Genomic DNA, 17,686 nt, shown 5'->3' with positions numbered 1-17,686 from the left:
ACATTGGCAAGTTGGTAATAAAATCCATAGAGAGGTGCGTCCAGGGTCTCGTAGGGACCAGCAGAGGATGTAAAAGCTCCTCAGGTGGCCTACAAGGAACCTTGGACCTAGCACAGACCTCACAAGCTTCAACAAATGATTTAACGTCCCGGGCTTAGGGCGGCCACCGGTAATGGCGTGAGAGCATATACTTAGTACCTGCTATCCCTGGATGCCCAGCCAAGACGGAACTATGGATTTCCTCCAAGACCCGGAGACGAAGGTTCGGCAGCACAAACAGGAGGGACTCCGGAGTTTTATGGGGGGCTTGACCCTGAGACTCCGCGATTAGATTCACCAGGTCTGGTTGCAGGACGGACACAACAAGACCGGGTTTTAAAATCGTATCGGCGGATTCTCGGGAGAGTTTTCGAGGTCGAAGCTGCTAGATAGGGCGTTAGCCTTGACATTACAAGAATCAGGCCGATACATAATTTCGAAGTCGAATCTATTAAAAAATAAGGCCCACCTGGCCTGACGTGGGGAAAGATATACCAGATTCTTATGGTCAGTCAGCACTGTCACCTTATGTTTGGCACCTTCCAGGAAATGCCTCCATTCATCAAGCGCCATTTTTATTGCCAGTAATTCCCTATTACCAATATCATAATTACGTTCTGCTTGAGAAAACTTTCTCGAGAAGCATGCAATCGGTCGAAGGTGAGTAAGAGTGTCCGATCCCTGGGACAAGACTGCTCCTACTTCCACCTCGAATGCGTCCACTTCCACAATAAATGGGCGCTGAGCCAGCAGTGGAGCATCTGAGAAACAGTGCCGAAGTGTGTTGAATGCCTTGATAGCCTCTGCGGGCCAGTTTACCAGATCCGCCCCCTTTCTGGTCAAATCAGTGAGAGGTTTGGCTATAATTGATAATAATTGATATAATAATTGGCGAAGACTAAAAACCTTTGTAAGTCCTTCAGGTTGTTGGGTCGTTCCCATTTTTCAATGGCTACTGAGTGGATCCATACAAAAAGAATTTGGGGTAATAATGTAATAGCCCAGTAACGAGACCTCATAAATACAGAATTGGCATTTCGACAACTTGGCACAAAGATTATTCTGTCTCAGAAGCTCCATTACCGTACAAACATGAATCATGTGAGAAGTCCAATTTGAGGAAAAAATCTAAATATCATCTAGGTAGACAACAAGAAAACGACCTAAATGCTACGGAAGATGTCATTAACAAAGTGTTGTAAGTCCGCAGGGGCATTGCATAACCCAAAAGGCATAACAAGGTATTTGAAATGGCCCTCTGGGGTATTGAAGGCGGTCTTCCACTCCTCACCTTCTCTAATTCTGATCAAATTATATGCTCCCCGCAAGTCCACCTTAGAAAACCATTTGGCTCCCACTATTTGGTTAAACAGATCAGGAATCAAGGGCAGCAGGTGCTGATTTTTACCTGTAATCTTGTTTAGTTCCCGGTAATCGATACAGGGCCGGAGACCCCCGTCTTTTTTGCCCACAAAAAAGAACCCCGTCCCCATGGGAGAGGAGGACGGACGAATATGGCCCTTACACAGACTGTCTTTTATATACTCCCGCATAGCTTCCCTCTCAGGACAGGACAAGTTAAATATACGACTTCGAGGATATTTGGCACCGGGAATTAAATCTATAGCGCAGTCATATGGTCTGTGGGGTGGCAACCCATGCACATCTCTCTTGTCGAACACATCAGAATAATCCAACAAAAATTCCGTAATCTCTTCGTCCTTAGAGGAACATTCTGCAAGAGATACCGCAGGCAGTGGAGAACACACTTAGGCCCCCATCTCACCAGTTCCCTGTTGGCCCAGTCGAAGACAGGGTTATGTGTCTGCAACCAGGGTAACCCCCAAATCACATCAGATGACAAATTATGCATAAGGAGAAAATCAAGATTTTCAACATGGTCAGACCCCACCTTGACTTCCAGGCAAGGGGTTAAATATTGTACGTCCCCTTGGGCAAAGGGAGCAGAATCGGCCCCAGTAACATTCACTGAGCTGCAGGGGACATACCCCTAAACCAGAAAAAAAAAATGGGGTTAATAAAATTTGCTGATGACCCAGAATCAACCTGGGCGTACCCAGAAACACTTTATTCCCAAAGACCAGAGAAATAGGCAACAACAGCTTATTTTTGAAGGTTACCTGTGCGCCTGAGAGACCCCCTTGATAGTCTCTCAGGCGCTGAAGTTTTCCGGCGGTGGTCCCGGGTTTGGAAGGACATTGCCGAACTTGGTGTCCTATTTTCCCACATAAAAACACAGATTATTCTGCAGGCGATGTGCTCGTCGGGACTTGGCATCGGTGGAGTCTACCTGCATAGGCTCCTCTGGCGTGGGTAAGACAGGAAGGGAAGGTTTAAGGTACGAGACAGAGGTTCTAGGATGGTCAGGAGTACCCCTCTCCCTCTGTCTGTCCCTTAATCGTCAGTCAACTCGGATGGCTAGGGTCATACTCTCTTCAAGCGAGTCGGGAGTGGGATATGCCACCAACATGTCCTTTAGTCGGTCACTAAGTCCCACCTGGAACTGAAAACGGAGGGCAGAGTCATTCCAGGTGGAGAGACAACTCCACTGCCTAAACTCCGAACAGTACTCCTCCACTGGACGTCTACCCTGCCTCAACCCCGTCAGCTGACGCTCAGCATTGGTTGCACTATCTGGGTCATCGTACAGCAATCCCAATGCTACAAAGAACTGGTCAGTGGTCTGTAAGTCAGGAGAGTCAGGTGGTAAGGAGAAGGCCCATTCCTGTAGTGGTCCTTGGAGAAGTGACATGACAGTGCCCACCTTCTGGGTTTCATCTCTTGAGGAGCGGTGACGTAACTTAAAAAATAACCTACATCCCTCTCGGAAAGCACAAAATTTCCTCCTGTCCCCCGTGTAATTATCTGGGAGCTGAACGGGCGGCTCCGGAGGTGCTGGGGAGGTCACAGTAAGTTGTCGGGGTGCCGTCTCCTGATCCTGGACCCTTACTGCTAGCTCCAGAACCATGGTATTGAGCCGCTGCATTTGGTCCACGATGTTAGCCATGGCGGTCCTGTTGTCCATTAAGCAAACGACAGTTTTTGGGCTGGCTATTCTGTCAGGGCAGAGAGGTACAAACACAACCAGACAGTGGGCCCTAGGCCTAAACCCACCCACTGTCCCTGCCTACTTGCCTTAGCCGACCCTACACAGCCATGGACAACCGCAAAGACGTTCCCTACACTGAGTATGTGACACACTAAACCAGACAGACAAACAAACACAATAGAGAGTAGTGAACAAAGCAAGTCAAACCACACGGGCAACACAGTACAGAATCAGCAATACAAAAGGATAGTCACAGGTCAGACAGGGGGTCAGAATAACGAGTCAAGCAGTCAGAGGGATTAGGACGGGGTACGCAGGAATAGACACGGGGAAGCTGGGACCAGGAGTTAACCTAATAGCCAGCGATTAGACACTGATTCTGACATTTACTTATACTGGATCAGGAGCCCGGAAAACAAGCTGATTGGTGCGGCCTCCTGAATCCAGCTAGGGAACAGCTGAGGCACTGCAGGCTGAGTGGCAGAGCGATCCGTCACTCAGCCTGAGTACGAAGCTGCTCAGCTGCGTGCCGGCCGGCTGGCTGACAGTCAGGTGAGTCTGCGGCGTCCCTGGTTGTCAGGGACGGCGTCGGGTCTCCACGACGTCACTCGGCTGCGGCAGGCGGAGCGGCGGTGCGCTCCCGAGCCGTCCACCGGAGCCGAGCTGGAGGAGGACGCCGCAGGATCCCGGCAAGGTAAGTTCCTGACAACTACTAGAGAACCACTCTATATAGTGCAGGGCAGTATCCTGATATACAGAGGAACTAGCCTGTATAGGACAAAGCTACCAAGGGGTCTACGTAACCTATCTCGCAGTGCAGGTGACACAGGGGAACCTCGGACACTTAGCTTCCCCCAGGTAACCACGGCTGGGGCTTGTATCACCCTATTAGGACGGGAAACTCCCCACAGTAGGGCAGAAGGTGGTCAGAACACAGTCTAAACACGGGTACAATTTAACTTCCCACTCTCAAGTCTCTAGTATTCTCAATTTCCGACAGAGCACAGTACTGCATTGGGTTGGGACTCCCTTGACAAATTCCTTTCCTCTACGCTGCTCCACTCTTAACTCTCAACTATACAAGCACCGCTACAACTACCTCTTTTTCTCAGGTATCTCTGCAGCACAGATCCAGTGAAACACTTAAGTCTGTATCAAGATTTTCTGTCAAAGTGTTCTGTATTCTCAAGAGACTGCACAGTAAAGCTGTTTATTCACCGGGTCTCAGTGTTCCTTACATCAGCACCGGCACCTATACACATCTGCTGCTTACTCTGGGTCATTTTCCCCTTTCTGTGGGTGGGGGTACGGATAGTCCGGGTGGGTCAATTGCCACTCAGGACACCGTGACAGGAGCCCAAAGGACCCACCACAGCCCGGCAGGTCACCGACCATTGGGGAGTACAGCCAGCTACAACATAAAAGCAAGTATCAACATCTCACCTGTGTGCTGGACTAGCTCTGGCGTCACAACACTACCATCACTGGCTGAGCTGTACAGCGGCACATCAACACTTACAGTGCCGCCACACATCGACAACCAGACCCCTATTCATCAGTGTCTATGGCTCTGGAAGCTTTGGCTCCATACATTGTGTAGTGGTGACACAAGGTACTGCAGCTCAGCTCCAATTGAAGTGAACAAGAGCTGCACGGCAGAAACTCTGTGCCACCACCCCAACTTTCTGCCAATCAATAATTATGTGGAAACCCCCTTTAAAGGAGAACTCTGACACTTAAAACTTTTTATACAGTGTTTTCCTTGTATAAAACCTCTCCTCATACACCCCCATTGGCTTCCTGCAGCGTCTCTGGGTCCCCCAGTGTCTTGGCAGTGACAACCCCCTCAGCCAATCACTGACTGAGGTGGGACGGTGCCACGGTGATTGGCTTAAGTGCGCTGCAAGGACAAAATGGAAGTGGCCACAAAACCTGGCAGACAGTGGGTTAAGTGAGCCAAGTTCTTAACCCTTAATTGCCAAGACTGTGAATACTACATTCCAACGTTAAATGCTCTCAGTGGTTTCAAACAACTTTATTCTATTTTATAACCAATATGATTCCTAACATATCTGTAAACCACTTTATCCACCCAAATGACTCCTACACGTCCCTTCTGTATATATCAACTACTGTCTGTACACAGTGCTGCCTCCTGAATGGAATCTTCCCCATCCCTGTAGCCTGCAGCCTTGTCATACTTACCTACCCTGGTCCTCCACAGCCCTCCCTTGTGGCTCCTTCTCGACCCCCTTGGCTTATCTCTCCTCCTCGCTTCTGAGATGAGATGTTGGATCACAGCCTGCCCACTGACTGTCAGTCACTGCCTGAGATGGGATAACACTTGGGAAGTAAGTATCACTTCTTCCTAATTTATTCCCTTTATCATATATGCAATATTTAATGCCAATACACCAAATACCTCTTTAGGGTGCGTTCACACGTACAGGATCTGCAGCAGATTTGATGGGTTGGGTTTATTGACAATAAAGTGCACGCTTAAAGGGGTTCTCCCTTGAAAATCTTTTTCTTTCAGATCAACTGGTGTCAGGAAGTTATATAGTTTTGTAATTGACTTCTATTTAAAAATCGTCCAGTACTTATCCACTGCTGTATGTCCTGCAGGAAGTGGTGTATTCTCTCCAGTCTGACTCCAGTCTGCTCTCTGCTGCCACCTCTGTCCATGCCAGGAACTGTCCAGAGCAGGAGAGGTTTTCTATGGGGATTTGCTGCTGCTCTGGACAGTTCCTGACATGGAGGTGGCAGCAGAGAGCACTGTGTCAGACTGGAGAGAATACACCACTTCCTGCAGGACATACCTAAAAAGTGCTGGAAAACTGGAGATTTTTAAATAGAAGTAAATTGCAAATCTATAAAACTTTCTAAAACCAGTTGATTTGTAAGAAAAGATTTTCTCCGGAGTTCCCCTTTTTGTTCTCTTTGACAATCTCTCTTGTTACTGATCCCTCCATCTCTTCTTCTGATCCTGCCATGTATGTTATGTCCTCACTGTCAGTATTAGAACCTGGGACGTAAACATCTTTACCCATCCTCCCCCTTTTTTCTGATTTACTGACTTTTTGCTGACACGTTTTATAGCCAATTATGGCAGAAGCTTCTTATGACAATGAGATGATTGTTCTCAGGATAATGACTACACACAGTGATCGGGGACTGACAGCAGCAAATGGAACGCAGACATAAAGATGATTCATAAAGACAGAGGGAACGGAGACACCCGGCTGGGCGAGTTAATAAAATCCGAGATTAATAACGACTTTATTCACATGATGGGAGGTCGGACAGATCCGGCACAATGGAGATCCAGAGCCCACAGATTGATAATCACTTTAATATCTTGTTACCTCCTGGTATGATATTATAATGTGATATAAATGGGATATATAATGTGATGTATAATGTGGTATAAATGGGATATATAATGTGATGTATAATGTGATATATAATATGATATATAATGTGATATGTGATATATAATGTGATGTATAATGTGATATAAATGGGATATGTAATGTGATATATAATGTGATATATAATATGATATATAATGTGATATGTGATATATAATGTGATATATAATGTGATATATGTGATATGTGATATATAATGTGATATGTAAAGTGATATATAATGTGATATATAATGTGATATGTAAAGTGATATATAATGTGATATGTAAAGTGATATATAATGTGATATGTAAATTGATATATAATGTGATATGTGATATATAATGTGATATGTAATGTGATATGTGATATATAATGTGATATATAATGTGATATGTAAAGTGATATATAATGTGATATATAATGTGATATGTGATATATAATGTGATATAATGTGATATGTAAAGTTATATATAATGTGATATGTAAAGTGATATATAATGTGATATATAATGTGATATGTGATATATAATGTGATATGTAAAGTGATATATAATGTGATATGTGATATATAATGTGATATGTAAAGTGATATATAATGTGATATGTGATATATAATGTGATATATAATGTGATATGTGATATATAATGTGATATATAATGTGATATATAATGTGATATGTAAAGTGATATATAATGTGATATATAATGTGATATGTAATGTGATATGTGATATATAATGTGATATATAATGTGATATGTAAAGTGATATATAATGTGATATGTGATATATAATGTGATATATAATGTGATATATAATGTGATATAATGTGATATATAATGTGATATATAATGTGATATGTGATATATAATGTGATATGTAAAGTGATATATAATGTGATATGTGATATATAATGTGATATGTGATATATAATGTGATATGTAATGTGATATGTAAAGTGATATATAATGTGATATGTGATATATAATGTGATATGTGATATATAATGTGATATAATGTGATATGTGATATATAATGTGATATGCAATGTGATATATATTGTGATATGTTATATATAATGTGATATATAATGTGATATGTGATATATAATGTGATATAATGTGATATGTGATATATAATGTGATATATAATGTGATATGTAATGTGATATGTAATGTGATATATAATGTGATATGTAAAGTGATATGTAAAGTGATATGTAAAGTGATATGTAAAGTGATATGTGATATATAATGTGATATATTAGCTTATGTTGTGGTAAAATAAAATGTGAGTCATTACAAAATACAATTGGTGTCACAAAAAAACCCTCATATGGGTCTAAAAAAATTGAAGCGCTAAACAAAAGTGCAAAAACTAGAATTGGTTGTTCCTTAAGGGCTATGATACTATGTACCTCAGCACTTGGCTTCCATACTCTGTAACTTGATCGGCTAAGTTGTAGCTGAGTTGCTGTGGTTGCTCAGTGCTTCCAGTTTCCAATAATACCACTCACAGTTGATTGTAAAAATTAGTGGAAGGTTGAAACTGACGTATTGAGGAGCCGATGTTCCTTCTAATCCCCCAAGTGCTGGAAAATAGAGAAATAACGTCCGTTCCCGTTAGATGAGACAAAGTGGGGACCTAATCTCTTTTGTGCATTTTCTGTCCTGTCCCCGGTGGCTGTCGGTGACTTTGCCGCAGGGAATCTCGTCACCACGAGGAAACGCTCGGCAGATATTTATAAACATATATATTTCTCTTTTATTGATTTTTGTTTTGTAACTTTTCAGAGATTTGCTTTGTTAATGAAATAAATTTTTGCAAGCTTTGTTTTAAAACTATACTTACCTGTCCGCGCTCACCCGGTGTCCTCTTCTGTGTCTTCAGCCGCCTCCAGCCCATTCAGAAATTACTGGAGTGGGCTGTTACAGTCCAGACAAGAGTGACACCCTGCTCAGCCAATCACTGGCTGAAGAGTTGACCCATCTCAGTCACTGATTGGCTGAGCATGCTGGAGGTTGCTGAAGACACTAGAGACACAGAACAGGACACTGGGGGAGTGCGGACAGGTAAGTATTGCACCAAATTGTAACAAATTATTTCGTTCTTTTACTGCAGCTGGCCAATCACATTTTTTAAAACTCTGCTCATCTGTAGTCTTTGGGGTATGTGTTATACTCAGTAGTGAGTATAAAGCACGTGTATACACGTCCCAGTGTCAGAGCACGGCTGCCGTCTGACACTCTAAAAATCTCTAGGTTTTCTGCCTAAATGTTTCCTCTGCTAACGCTGGCATATAAGATGTATTCATATCCTTCATCTATATTTATTTACTATTGACTGTGATTTATAAAATACAAAGACATTCAGCCGAGTGCTGCACATAATGTATTCCCATAGGCCGGAGCCGCTCTCTATACGGCCCCCAATCTCTCTCCTCGGCGAGCACTTACCTTAATTACGACACATTCAGGGACATGAGCCATTGTACTGAGGAAGAATTATGGAAAAGATGGAGATGGGAAAAAGCTAAAATGGCATCATAAAACACGGCGAGAGAAGCCCGCTCTTCCAGAAGCTTCTGAGACCATTAATAGAATTAGAATCTGAGGTCTTAAAATCTAAGAGAATTGTACGGAGACTTTTCTTCAGCAAAAACTATTGTATACAGTATATACTCTGAAAATCTAGCATCTAGCAAGGAACATAGACCAGATGTGTAATGGATGAGGAGGAGGAGGAGAAAGCAATTATATCACAATTATAGAGTCACTGACATTATAGAAAAAAACCTTCACATCAGGAATAAAATCACCAAATAATAGACACGCGGAAAATTATGGGGACATTTACTAAGGAGTCTAATGTGTGCGACTATTGTAATGTGTGCGAGTATTGTAATGTGTGCGAGTATTGTAATGTGTGCGACTATTGTAATGTGTGCGACTATTGTAATGTGTGCGACTATTGTAATGTCTGCGACTGTTGTAATGTGTGCGACTATTGTAATGTCTGCGACTATTGTAATGTCTGCGACTATTGTAATGTCTGCGACTATTGTAATGTGTGCGACTATTGTAATGTGTGCGAGTATTGTAATGTGTGCGACTATTGTAATGTCTGCGACTATTGTAATGTGTGCGACTATTGTAATGTCTGCGACTATTGTAATGTGTGCGACTATTGTAATGTCTGCGACTATTGTAATGTGTGCGACTATTGTAATGTGTGCGACTATTGTAATGTCTGCGACTATTGTAATGTCTGCGACTATTGTAATGTCTGCGACTATTGTAATGTGTGCGACTATTGTAATGTGTGCGACTATTGTAATGTCTGCGACTATTGACCAGACGTAGGCCCGCACCAGTACTGACCAGACGTAGCCCTGCACCAGTACTGACCAGATGTAGGCCCGCACCAGTACTGACCAGACATAGGCCCGCACCAGTACTGACCAGATTTAGGCCGCACCAGTACTGACCAGACGGAAGCCCGCACCAGTACTGACCAGACGTAGGCCCGCACCAGTACTGACCAGACGTAGCCCTGCACCAGTACTGACCAGATGTAGGCCCGCACCGGTACTGACCAGACGTAGGCCCGCACCAGTACTGACCAGACGTAGGCCCTGCACCAGTACTGACCAGACGTAGGCCCTGCACCAGTACTGACCAGACGTAGGCCCGCACCAGTACTGACCAGACGTAGGCCCTGCACCAGTACTGACCAGACGTAGGCCCGCACCAGTACTGACCAGACGTAGGCCCGCACCAGTACTGACCAGACGTAGGCCCGCACCAGTACTGACCAGACATAGGCCCGCACCGGTACTGACCAGACATAGGCCCGCACCGGTACTGACCAGACGTAGGCCCTGCACCGGTACTGACCAGACGTAGGCCCGCACCAGTACTGACCAGATATAGACCCGCACCAGTACTGACCAGACGGAGGCCGCACCAGTACTGACCAGACGGAGGCCCGCACCAGTACTTTATTTCTCCACCATGGAGCAAGCTCTGCCGGCACCACCTTATACTCTACAGTCCTGTTTCCCTCTCAGGTCAGGAAGGATGCCACCCCTGCATCTGCCATCAGCATCTGCGAGACAAGTGATGTATTTCCGACATAACATGAACATTTAATAAAATTCTATTATTATTATTATTATTATTATTATTATTATTAAACTTGGCCCAATAAATGGCCGAGTATATCTTCAGTAAGGGGCCATCCCTTCCAGGAGTCACACCATCATCACCATCATCATCATTTCAGGATGAAACTACTGGAATAATACCAGGAAAATGGAAGAAGAACAAATAAACAGGAGAATCCTTTGCTGGGTTCTAGAACTGGCATCTCTGACTGTATCCGTGTTTCTTCCGTCTCTGACTGTATCTGTGTTTCTTCCGTCTCTGACTGTATCTGTGTTTCTTCCGTCTCTGACTGTATCTGTGTTTCTGCCGTCTCTGACTGTATCTGTGTTTCTGATGTCTCTGACTGTATCCGTGTTTCTTCCATCTCTGTATCGTGTTTCTGACGTCTCTGACTGTATCCGTGTTTCTGCCGTCTCTGTATCTGTGTTTCTTCCGTCTCTGACTGTATCCGTGTTTCTGCCGTCTCTGGCTGTATCCGTGTTTCTTCCGTCTCTGACTGTATCCGTGTTTCTGCCGTCTCTGGCTGTATCCGTGTTTCTTCCGTCTCTGGCTGTATCCGTGTTTCTTCCGTCTCTGACTGTATCCGTGTTTCTGCAGGCTCTGTATCCGTGTTTCTGCCATCTCTGACTGTATCGTGTTTCTGCCGTCATAAATTCATACAGTTCTATAAGGGATCTGGAAATGTCGCCCAGCGCACAATGAATAATTAGCGGCTAATAACCTGCATCTGAATAACCGTAAACAAGAGGACGGCCGAGAGGTAAGATGTAATTTACTCTGCTCATAAATATAGACTGGGGGGAAACTAATACTGAAGTGTTTTAATTAGCAGCAGATGGCGGCTGCAGTCTATGGGCTGAATACTAAGGGTGATGGATGAATGGAGAGAGAGGGCCGCCAATAGCATAGCCTTACCTCTCAGGCTGGAAACATACGCCACATCTCACACAGCTCAACAGGAACTGGGGTATATACAAGAACTGGGATATATACAAGAACTGGGGTATATACAAGAACTGGGATATATACAAGAACTGGGGTATATACAAGAACTGGGGTATATACAAGAACTGGGATATATACAAGAACTGGGATAGATACAAGAACGGGGATATATACAAGAACTGGGGTATATACAAGAACTGGGGTATATACAAGAACTGGGGTATATACAAGAACTGGGGTATATACAAGAACTGGGATATATATAAGAACTGGGGTATATACAAGAACTGGGATATATACAAGAACTGGGGTATATACAAGAACTGGGGTATATACAATAACTGGGATATATACAAGAACTGGGATATATACAATAACTGGGATAGATACAAGAACTGGGATATATACAAGAACTGGGGTATATACAAGAACTGGGATAGATACAAGAACTGGGATATATACAAGAACTGGGGTATATACAAGAACTGGGGTATATATAAGAACGGGGATATATATAAGAACGGGGATATATACAAGAACTGGGGTATATATAAGAACGGGGATATATATAAGAACGGGGATATATACAAGAACCCGGATATATACAAGAACTGGGATATATACAAGAACTGGGATATATACAAGAACTGGGGTATATATAAGAACGGGGATATATATAAGAACGGGGATATATACAAGAACTGGGGTATATACAAGAACTGGGATATATACAAGAACTGGGATATATACAAGAACTGGGATATATACAAGAACTGGGATATATACAAGAACTGGGGTATATATAAGAACGGGGATATATATAAGAACGGGGATATATACAAAAACTGGGGTATATACAAGAACTGGGATAGATACAAGAACTGGGATATATACAAGAACTGGGATATATACAATAACTGGGGTATATACAAGAACTGGGATATATATAAGAACTGGGATATATACAAGAACTGGGGTATATACAAGAACCCGGATATATACAAGAACTGGGGTATATACAAGAACTGGGATATATACAAGAACTGGGGTATATACCAGAACTGGGATATATACAATAACTGGGGTATATACAAGAACTGGGATATATACAAGAACTGGGGTATATACAAGAACTGGGGTATATACAAGAACTGGGATAGATACAAGAACTGGGATATATACAAGAACTGGGGTATATATAAGAACGGGGATATATATAAGAACGGGGATATATACAAGAACTGGGGTATATACAAGAACTGGGATATATACAAGAACTGGGATATATACAATAACTGGGGTATATACAAGAACTGGGATATATACAAGAACTGGGGTATATACAAGAACTGGGATATATACCAGAACTGGGATATATACAATAACTGGGGTATATACAAGAACTGGGATATATACAAGAACTGGGGTATATACAATAACTGGGATATATATAAGAACTGGGATATATACAAGAACTGGGGTATATACAAGAACGGGGATATATACAAGAACTGGGGTATATACAGGAACTGGGGTATATACAAGAACGGGGATATATACAAGAACTGGGATATATACAAGAACTGGGGTATATACAAGAACTGGGATATATACAAGAACTGGGGTATATACAAGAACTGGGATATATACAAGAACTGGGGTATATACAATAACTGGGATATATATAAGAACTGGGGTATATACAAGAACTGGGATATATACAAGAACGGGGATATATACAAGAACTGGGGTATATACAGGAACTGGGGTATATACAAGAACGGGGATATATACAAGAACTGGGGTATATACAAGAACGGGGATATATACAAGAACTGGGGTATATACAATAACTGGGATATATACAAGAACCGGGGTATATACAAGAACGGGGATATATACAAGAACTGGGGTATATACAAGAACCCGGATATAACAGGGTGAACTACCGCCATATGACTCATGTTATTCTCTCAAAAAGACCAAATGTCGCCCTCCGCAGGGTATGAGGACTCCACCATTCTCTCTTAACAGATTACCTACAGTATACCAGGGCTGACATTGTCCAGCTACATGGTGCTCCGTGGTGTCCCCCAGCCTCCAGCTACATGATGTCCCCCAGCCTCCAGCTACATGGTGCTCCGTGGTGTCCCCCAGCCTTCAGCTACATGATGTCCCCCAGCCTCCAGCTACATGATGTCCCCCAGCCTCCAGCTACATGATGTCCCCCAGCCTCCAGCTACGTGGTGTCCCCCAGCCTCCAGCTACATGGTGCTACGTGGTGTCCCCCAGCCTCCAGCTACATGGTGCTTTGTTGTTTCCCCCAGCCTCCAGCTACATGGTGCTACGTGGTGTCCCCCAGCCTCCAGCTACATGGTGCTACGTGGTGTCCCCCAGCCTCCAGCTACATGGTGCTACGTGGTGTCCCCCAGCCTCCAGCTACATGGTGCTACGTGGTGTCCCCCAGCCTCCAGCTACATGGTGCTACGTGGTGTCCCCCAGCCTCCAGCTACATGGTGCTACGTGGTGTCCCCCAGCCTCCAGCTACATGGTGCTACGTGGTGTCCCCCAGCCTCCAGCTACATGGTGCTACGTGGTGTCGCCCAGCCTCCAGCTACATGGTGCTACGTGGTGTCCCCCAGCCTCCAGCTACATGGTGCTACATGGTGTCCCTCAGCCTCCAGCTACATGGTGCTACGTGGTGTCCCCCAGCCTCCAGCTACATGGTGTCCCCCAGCCTCCAGCTACATGGTGCTACGTGGTGTCCCCCAGCCTCCAGCTACATGGTGCTACATGGTGTCCCCCAGCCTCCAGCTACATGGTGCTACATGGTGTCCCCCAGCCTCCAGCTATATGGTGCTACATGGTGTCCCCCAGCCTCCAGCTACATGGTGCTACGTGGTGTCCCCCAGCCTCCAGCTACATGGTGCTACGTGGTGTCGCCCAGCCTCCAGCTACATGGTGCTCCATGGTGTCCCTTAGCCTCCAGCTACATGGTGCTACGTGGTGTCGCCCAGCCTCCAGCTACATGGTGCTACATGGTGTCCCCCAGCCTCCAGCTACATGGTGCTACGTGGTGTCCCCCAGCCTCCAGCTACATGGTGTCCCCCAGCCTCCAGCTACATGGTGTCCCCCAGCCTCCAGCTACATGGTGCTACGTTACGTCACCCAGCCTCCAGCTACATGGTGCTCCGTGGTGTCCCCCAGCCTCCAGCTACATGGTGCTACATGGTGTCCCCCAGCCTCCAGCTACATGGTGTCCCCCAGCCTCCAGCTACATGGTGTCCCCCAGCCTCCAGCTACATGGTGCTACGTGGTGTCCCCCAGCCTCCAGCTACATGGTGCTACGTGGTGTCGCCCAGCCTCCAGCTACATGGTGCTCCATGGTGTCCCTTAGCCTCCAGCTACATGGTGCTACGTGGTGTCGCCCAGCCTCCAGCTACATGGTGCTACATGGTGTCCCCCAGCCTCCAGCTACATGGTGCTACATGGTGTCCCCCAGCCTCCAGCTACATGGTGCTACATGGTGTCCCCCAGCCTCCAGCTACATGGTGCTACGTGGTGTCCCCCAGCCTCCAGCTACATGGTGCTACGTGGTGTCCCCCAGCCTCCGGCTACATGGTGCTACGTGGTGTTCCCCAGCCTCCAGCTACATGGTGCTACATGGTGTCCCCCAGCCTCCAGCTACATGGTGCTACATGGTGTCCCCCAGCCTCCAGCTACATGGTGTCCCCCAGCCTCCAGCTACATGGTGCTACGTTACGTCACCCAGCCTCCAGCTACATGGTGCTCCGTGGTGTCCCCCAGCCTCCAGCTACATGGTGCTACGTGGTGTCCCCCAGCCTCCAGCTACATGGTGCTCCGTGGTGTCTCCCAGCCTCCTCCATAATATTCAGCGCTGTATATTACATCTTCATGCACCCCTCTATAGTGCTTTGTTTCCCCAAAAATAAGAGAGTGTCTTATATTAATTTTTGCTCCCAAAGATGCACCAGGTCTGATTTTCAGAAAACGATGAGGAAGAAAAATTCCCAATTCACATGTGACATGCACAGCAGTGTGTACGGTGTACGGTATGGCGGCTGTTTGGGGGCGACCTTCTCCGCCGGCGGTGCTGGCCGGGTTCTGGTGTGGTGTTTTTGGGTCTGGTCCTGTGGCATGGGGGTCGCAGGGGCGTCCCACAGCCCCCGTTCCCTGACTGTGCACGCCTGCGGGGTTGGTGGCCACTGACTGGCACGGTGTGGACTTAGTGTAGGGACCCATGTGTATCAGATACCGGCACGAGGTACATGGGGCAGTATGGCTTGATCAATTCACATACAGAATTCTGATGTGTTTTTTTTATTTAGCCGAGAGGTACTAGTATCAGCCATAGGTGTGAGGTGCAGCGCTATTTTTCTTACCTGAACCGTTTTATATGGAGAATATACGGAGAATATATTATATGAAGAATATATGATATGGAGAATATACGGAGAATATATTATATGGAGAATATACAGAGAATATATTACATGAAGAATATACGGAGAATATACAGAGAATATATTATATGGAGAATATACAGAGAATAGATTATATGGAGAATATACGGAGAATATATTATACGGAGAATATACAGAGAATATACAGAGAATATATTATGCGGAGAATATACAGAGAATATACAGAGAATATACAGAGAATATATTATATGGAGAATATACGGAGAATATATTATATGGAGAATATACAGAGAATATATTACATGAAGAATATACGGAGAATATACAGAGAATATATTATATGGAGAATATACAGAGAATAGATTATATGGAGAATATACAGAGAATATATTATTTGGAGAATATACGGAGAATATATTATACGGAGAATATACAGAGAATATACAGAGAATATATTATGCGGAGAATATACAGAGAATATACAGAGAATATACAGAGAATATATTATATGGAGAATATACGGAGAATATATTATATGGAGAATATACAGAGAATATATTATATGGAGAATATACAGAGAATAGATTATATGGAGAATATACAGAGAATATATTATTTGGAGAATATACGGAGAATATATTATACGGAGAATATACAGAGAATATACAGAGAATATACAGAGAATATATTATATGGAGAATATACGGAGAATATATTATATGGAGAATATACGGAGAATATATTATACGGAGAATATACGGAGAATATATTATATGGAGACTGTAAGGAGATTATGTAAAAGTGACAGATTAACCCCTTCGTGACATTTAGGTCCTGACTGCTACAATCTATCTGCAGTCACTCTGGTGCCGTCACTTACCGCAACTGTCAATAACAACGGCAGCATCCATCGAGTTAGATGACAGTTTTAGCTACTATCCCCTCACTGTCATTAAAGCGACTCTGTACCCACAATCTGACCCCCCAAACCCCTTGTACCGTCAGATAGCGGCTTGTAATCCCAGATCTGTCCTGCGGTCCGTTCGGCAGGTGATGCAGTTATTGTCCTAAAAAACAACTTTTAACCTTGCAGCTCTGTGTCATATTGGGGTGGCCTAGAGTGTGTGTGCCCTGGGCCTGCACCGCCCTCCGTCCATCCTCCCTGCCCTCTTCATGATTAGGAATGCCACTGGGTAGGATTTCTTTGAATCATCACCAGTCTGAACTCCCATCCAGCCCATGTGCAGTGTTCAGAAAGGTGATAATTAGGAGAAATTCTACCCAGGGGCGTTCCAAATGATGAAGAGGGCGGGGAGGAGGGACGGAGGGGCGGTGCAGGCCCAGGGCACACACACTCTAGGCCACCCCAATATGACACAGAGCTGCAAGGTTAAAAGTTGTTTTTTTAGGACAATAACTTTGGCCTTGAAGACGACTTCCATCATTTCACAGAACATTCTAGAACAGACCCTGTGATACCTGTACAGAACCTGTTCAGACTCACATCACTAATTCCATGAGAACATTCTGGAACAGACCCTGTGATACCTGTACGGCTGCTGTAGGCCCCGGCATCGCTCCTTACTCACTACAGCAGGCGTTCCGGCACC

At 44.7% G+C, this 17,686-nt stretch overlaps 1 pseudogene; it reads right to left on the bottom strand.

The window, feature by feature from the left end:
* Nucleotides 1-6,454: 6,454 nt before the first annotated feature.
* On the bottom strand, nt 6,455-8,425 carry LOC138785114 (dynein heavy chain-like; annotated as a pseudogene).
* Nucleotides 8,426-17,686: the final 9,261 nt, after the last annotated feature.

The sequence above is a fragment of the Dendropsophus ebraccatus genome, chromosome 3 (assembly GCF_027789765.1).
Source record: "Dendropsophus ebraccatus isolate aDenEbr1 chromosome 3, aDenEbr1.pat, whole genome shotgun sequence".
Classification (NCBI taxonomy): domain Eukaryota; kingdom Metazoa; phylum Chordata; class Amphibia; order Anura; family Hylidae; genus Dendropsophus; species Dendropsophus ebraccatus.
The sequence above is the reverse complement of the archived record's forward strand: the minus strand, read 5'-3'. Positions and strand labels throughout refer to the sequence as shown.